The sequence below is a fragment of the Panthera onca genome, chromosome E3 (genome assembly GCF_046562875.1).
Source record: "Panthera onca isolate mPanOnc1 chromosome E3, mPanOnc1 haplotype 2, whole genome shotgun sequence".
NCBI classification, from domain to species: domain Eukaryota; kingdom Metazoa; phylum Chordata; class Mammalia; order Carnivora; family Felidae; genus Panthera; species Panthera onca.
The window spans coordinates 39,633,883-39,639,962 of record NC_138354.1 but is presented as its reverse complement, the minus strand read 5'-3'; the positions used below and the strand labels follow the sequence as shown (position 1 = coordinate 39,639,962).

At 50.2% G+C, this 6,080-nt stretch overlaps 1 long non-coding RNA gene across 1 annotated transcript; it reads right to left on the bottom strand.

Moving 5' to 3' along the window:
- Positions 1–3,712: 3,712 nt before the first annotated feature.
- LOC132689784 (uncharacterized) lies at positions 3,713–6,044 on the bottom strand. Its single transcript, XR_009615139.3, has 2 exons — positions 5,074–6,044; positions 3,713–4,646 (listed from the first exon to the last, which is right to left on the bottom strand). It is a non-coding gene; the product is annotated as an uncharacterized LOC132689784 (long non-coding RNA).
- Between the last annotated feature and the right edge of the window lie 36 nt (positions 6,045–6,080).

Genomic DNA, 6,080 nt, shown 5'->3' with positions numbered 1-6,080 from the left:
CGCTCTCTGTCTCTCTCACGATAAAGAAACTAAAAAAAAAAAAAAAAAAAAAAGGAAAAAAATTTAAGTTTTGAGACAATAGCAACAACATCCAAAAGAAAAGGTGGCAGGAAGTTCAGCAGTGACTGGCTGGGAGCATATCTGTAGTCGTGTGGATTTCTTTCCAAAACAGGAGACGGGAAGCCAGCTTAGATCCATGGGACACAGAGGAGGTTGGTTCATGGGACCTTTGGTCCTGGTTGGTGGGACCCAGTTCATGGGAACTTTCTGCGATGCTCTGGGAGCCAGGCTGAGTGCCGACGCCCTCTCTTCTCACCCCTAGGATGCTCTGCTTCGCTCTAGAGGGCCCACTCCGCCCTCCAGTCCCCAGGCTGGTCACATGGCCGCCATGTGGCCACAGGACAGAGTTTGTTAACAGAAAGGAACGAGAGAGAAAGATGCGGGTCGGTAAGAAGCAGAGGCCATCACACTGTCAGTAAGCGTGAGGGTCAAAAAAAGACATTTTCAGACCCAGGATGTCTCAGAAAATTCAGCCCCCATGCACTGTTCTTGGGCAGCCCCTGGAGGAAAGATGTTCTCTGACTGTAGAAGGAACGCACCAGGAAGTAAGGACACGCGGGCCGTGGACACAGACCTGAAACGCAGAAGAGCAGTGAAGGGAGACGTCACAGTGACAGCTGTGCCCCAAGTCCTGACACAAGCGACAGGAATGCCGACGTCGTCGCTTTACCGCCTCGCGGGCTTCTCAGTCTGCCGAAACTACGGAAGGACGTGGCCCAGCAAAACAAGATGGAAACTGAGGAAGAGGAAGACGGGGGACCCAGGACAGGGGGCACAAACCAGGAGAAAGGCAAACAGAATTCCGAGGATGACAGCTGAAAGGGATGTCCCAGAGAGGAGGACCACGGGCGTCTCAGGGAGGGACGCAGCGGAAAAGGAGAAGAGGAAACTGACCTAGTCCCTCGTGGGGTTAACCTCGTGGGGAGTTGGGGGGGTGCGGGTAGGCACAAAAGAAGTGAACACCACCAACGAAAGCAACCATTCACTTCAGGGGGGAAAGTTAAGAAAGGAAGCAAACGCTGTAAGCACACGGCAAGGCGTGCCTCTACCTCCGAAGCCTCATCCGGTGACGACATCAGCCAAACTTGAACTCCAGGATCTTGTCAACCAAATCAGATTCAAGTTGCTGTCGAGGCTGCACAGGCATGGTTGCTCTCGACCTGAGGAACTAGGGACTAGAGTTTACCCTGCCCACCCAACACACACGGCGACAGGAAGGGACAGGACACCTGTCATCAGTCACCCCACATAGCAGTCGCTGGTCTGTAGCAGTTCTGAAATCCAGCCGGGCACCTGCTACTCCTGTCTCAGACTCTGGGAGCAGGGAGCGTGGCTTGTCTAGCATCCCTGGAAGCGGTTCGTCATGACTCTCAGCCCCACCCTCCAAGCTTTGGGCTCCGGTCTCTGAATCAGTCGTCCTTTTCCATCGGAAATGTCCACGTCTGTAGGTGAATGGTTTTCTCTGCCAACCTGTTTCTTGTCTGTGGCAAGTTGGGAAGCCAAAGAACATTCAAGCTTCTACCGTGTGCCCACTTCTCCTGAGGAACAGTGGAGGCCAGAAGACAATGGAACATCCTCACAGGGGAGCGTCATCATGATGACGGTGGCGGTGATGGCGGTGATGCCTGTCAAGCCGTAATTCCACTGAACCCGTATCCGATGAAACTATTCTCCAAGAATGGGAGGAAAGACACAATTTCGGCGGAATACCAAGTAAGAGAACGTGTTGCCAATAGGCTTGCCTACAAGAGAGGCTAAAGGAGGGCTTCAGGCTAAGGATAAATGACCCCAGATGAAATCACACATCTTCAGAAAGTGGTGAGGAGCCATGGAAATGGAAATTATGTTGGTAAATATAAAATGCTGGGGGTTTTTTCCTCTTAATTTCTTTAAAGTGCAGGAGCATTTATTTTATTTTATTTTTTTTAATTTTTTTTTAATGTTTATTTATTTTGAGACAGAGAGACACAGAGCATGAACGGGGGAGGGGCAGAGAGAGAGGGAGACACAGAACCGGAAGCAGGCTCCAGGCTCTGAGCCATCAGCCCAGAGCCCGACGCGGGGCTCGAACTCAGGGAACGTGAGATCGTGACCTGAGCCGAAGTCGGTCCCTTAACCGACTGAGCCACCCAGGCGCCCCTAAAGTGCAGGAGCATTTAAAGCCAAAATTATAAATATCTTTTTAATGTTTATTTGGGGGGGGAGGGAGAGAAAGAGAGAGAGAGAGCCAGAGAGGGGCAGAGGGAGGGGGGGAGAAAGAGAGAATCCCAAGCAGGCACCTCTCTGTCAGCATAGAGCCTGACACAGGGCTTGAACTCATGAACCGTGAAATCATGACTGGACCCCAAATCAAGAGTTGGACGCTCAACGGACTGAGCTCCCCAGGTACTCCCCAAAACTATTAGTAAAGTAATTAATTTTAAAAAGGGGCACCTGGGGGGCTCAGTTAACCCAAACTCCCAGTAACCGATACCTTGTTAGGAGCCTTAAGTGTTAAATTCTTAGAAGATACCCAACACTCTGGATTTCACTGGTTTGTATGAGAATGTTCACCCTGGCTAAAAATTATGTGAAACTTGGATACCTGGAATTTCTCTCTGACTCTGACCCAAACGGGAGCTAAAACAGCCCATTCATTCTGAGAAGCCACTTGATAGAAGTTGATGGCTCTGATCCTTGACATCTGTTCTCCTGGTTAGGCCTCGGCTGATTACAAAATTGAACGCAAAATACGTTCCGCTGTTTCTCACAACACTTGTGATTGTTTTCAGACCCTTCTGACCTCTGCACTGTTTGATATCAGGTGATTAAATATTGCCACAGAACCTTTATTCTGAACAGGCATCCAGCAGGTCACCCAGGGTCATCGTAAGTCTCATGGGCAAAGGTGGTCTTTTCAGAGGTTGGTTTTTTTAGGCGGGGGTGAGAAATTCTAATGAGGGAAACCGTGCACACCTGGGTGAACCGAGAAGGTGCTGACAGGTGACAGGGCGAGGGCAGGGATCACATGGCTCGACAAATAAAAATTGTATGTATCTAAGGTGTACAATGTGATTTCATATGCGTATATATTGTGAAATGATTACGAAAATCAAGCTAATTAACACATCCATCACCTCCCTTGGTTACCGTTTTGGGGTGTAATCTCCTAGCAAATTTCAAGCATAACAATACAGTATTATTAACTATACTTACCGTGCCGTGCATTAGATCCCTAGAACTTATTCATTTACAACCGGAGGTTTGTACCCTTTGGCCAATGTTTCCCCATTTGCCCCAGCCCCCAGCCCCAGTAACCACCACTCTGCTCCTCTGAATGTGACCTTTCCAGATTTCACATATAAGTGAGATCACACAGTCTTTCTGTGTTCCTGACACATTCTGTATATATTTGTGTATATTCTAACAGATACACACAAATGTAGCTTATTCTAATGTCACTTCAAATCGGTGGGGAATGAAAAGATTATTCAGTAGACATCACTGAAAGAAGTTAGCTAATATATTTGTACAGACATATCTCTGTACTATCATTCATAAAAATGTTTTTAAAACCCTAGACGATAAGCATATTGGAAGAAAATATAGAATGTGTTTACAACCTTGGAATACGGAAACAATACAAATATCATAAAGATTAAAAACATAAATGTAAAAGCTATTCAAAGGCAGTTTTATTTTTTTGAATTTGTCCTATAGTTTGCTTACAAAGAAGAATCTCGGGGGAACGATTCTGAGTCATACATTCAGCTAGATAATAACCCTGGGTAAGAGAGAGAGAGAAAGAGAGCCTATGTGTGTTTGAAGAGAGTTTCGGGCATGAGAGCAGCGGGGACCAGGTGTGGAGTCAGGAGCCGTCAGCCATACAGTGGAATCAGTCTTCCTTTCTGGCTGCATCCCGGAAGGAAGGTGGAGATACAGATGAAAAGCTGAGCGTCACGCGGACGCGGAGCTCGTGACCGGAGAATCATACAGAACACGCCCTGACCCCACCGCTGACCGTTCCTGTTCAGCCTTCCGAGCGACCTCCCTCGGCCGCCTCCTTAGCTTTCTGTTCTAGCCCGGTCTCCCGGGCCCTCTACCAACGCGGGCCTTTGCCTGGGCGGTTTGTCAGCCCGGGAGCCCCACCCTCTTCCTTCTTTTGACAACTTCCCTCTGCCTACGAGCCCCACTAGTCCTGGCTGGGTTACAGCTGCCTCGCCCCCTCCAGAAAGAATGACTCACCCTTTGGCCCTTGGATCTGCCCTTTTCAATGCACTTATCACACTCACAGTAATTGTCTGTTTACTATCTCTCGCCCCATTAGATTGAACTCCCTGGGGCCATGCGTTGTGGCTCACACGCATCTGCTACCCCATCCCTCTTCAGGTCGGACACCCTGGGTGCTGAACAAAGTCCTGAGTGAACAGGCTGGTCTCCTGGTTTCTGTTCATTCCTGTCCTCAAGTTGTCCTCCGTACGGGCCTGATTTTCATCTGAAAGCAAAATTTGGATTATGTCACCCCAATTCAAAATCCTTTCCTGGCTGACGTTCACCACGGAGGCTCGATTGTTGGCATTCAAGGCCTTGCGCGCGGACCGCGGAGGCTGTTAGGACAATTAGAGAAAGGGGAGAGTCACAGTCAGGGTCAGGATTAGGCAAGCTGACCTTAAGGAAACGGAGAGCCCCGTGTAGCACATAATTTCCCACCTCCCTTCTCCAAACATGCATTCAGCACCATAGTCGGGACCTGCATGAGGCCTGAATAAGGACTTTGGCACTCTTTATTAAGTGGTTATGCCCCTGTGCTGGTCCAAAAAAGACCTGGGCCTTGTTTACTTGTCTGTCCATCCTGGCCATTGTCTGACTCAAGTGGTGTGCTGGTGAATGTTTAACGACCAGCTCTGGGGGAGTCAGCTGGGGGTGCAGTGAAAATTAATAAAAGGAAACCTCCTTTAAATGGAGCCGGGAGGCCAGCAGGGGGCAGTCTCAGCCCGGTCACAGGTGAATAGCGGACCCAAAAGGGAGACTCACACCTCGCAGGTGGATGCTAATTTACTACCCTACCACGAAGGTTCTCTCCTCCCCTGGCAACAGCCCAGCCAATGAGAGCATGTCACAGCCCGGCCATGGAGGGTCTGTCACAGCCTAGCCAATGAGAAGATTCCATAGTTAGAATGCTCCAAGGGCCTTTTAGTTTACAACAGCCCTCCCCACCTCCCCCTTTCTTCCTTTGTTCCCTGACTCGCCTGTGCCTTAACCTTCCGGGGCTGAGGTCGTTGAATGTGGAGTTGGGAGTAAATGTACCAAGCACATCGCCCCGACATAACAGACACAGAAATCTCAAGTATATAGATAATAGTAAAAAGTAACAAAATTATTAGTAAGGGATACATTTTTATTTGCTACCTTTGTTTTTAATGCGATCTATTTCGGGGCGCCTGAGCGACTCAGTGGGTTAAGCGCCTGCCTTCAGCTCAGGTCATGATCTCAGTTTGTGGGTTCGAGCCCCGCGTCGGGCTCTGCGCTGACAGCTCAGAGCCTGGAGCCTGCCTCGGATTCTGTGTCTCCCTCTCTCTCTGCCCCTCCCCCGCTTGCGCTGTCTCAGAAATAAATGAACCTTAAAACTTCTTTTTTTTAACGTGATCTATTTAACGGTAAGTTTACAGAATTCAGTTTTTAAGAATGACTCTTAAAGATCGTGAACATCTGACGGGCAGCTTGCAAAATTCTGAAAATGTAACCAGGGGCTCCAGCGACTCCGGACAAGCCGGTGCCAGCACACCATCGCCCCCCCCCCCCCCCCAATTTTTGATGGTTCGCATTCGGCCTCTTGCGCGGAGCATCTAAGAGCCGGGAGACTCCGGGCCGAGCGGAGGCACGGGGCTCGCCGGGGCGGCAGGCGCACCGCCGGGCTCCGCTCCCTCACCACGGCCGCGGGGCGGACGCCTCTGCTCCGAGCCCGGGGGGCGCTTTCCCTTCCGCTCAGCGCGGGTCCGGGTCCAGCCGCGCACCCGGCAGCCCCTGCGGCCGGAAGTCGG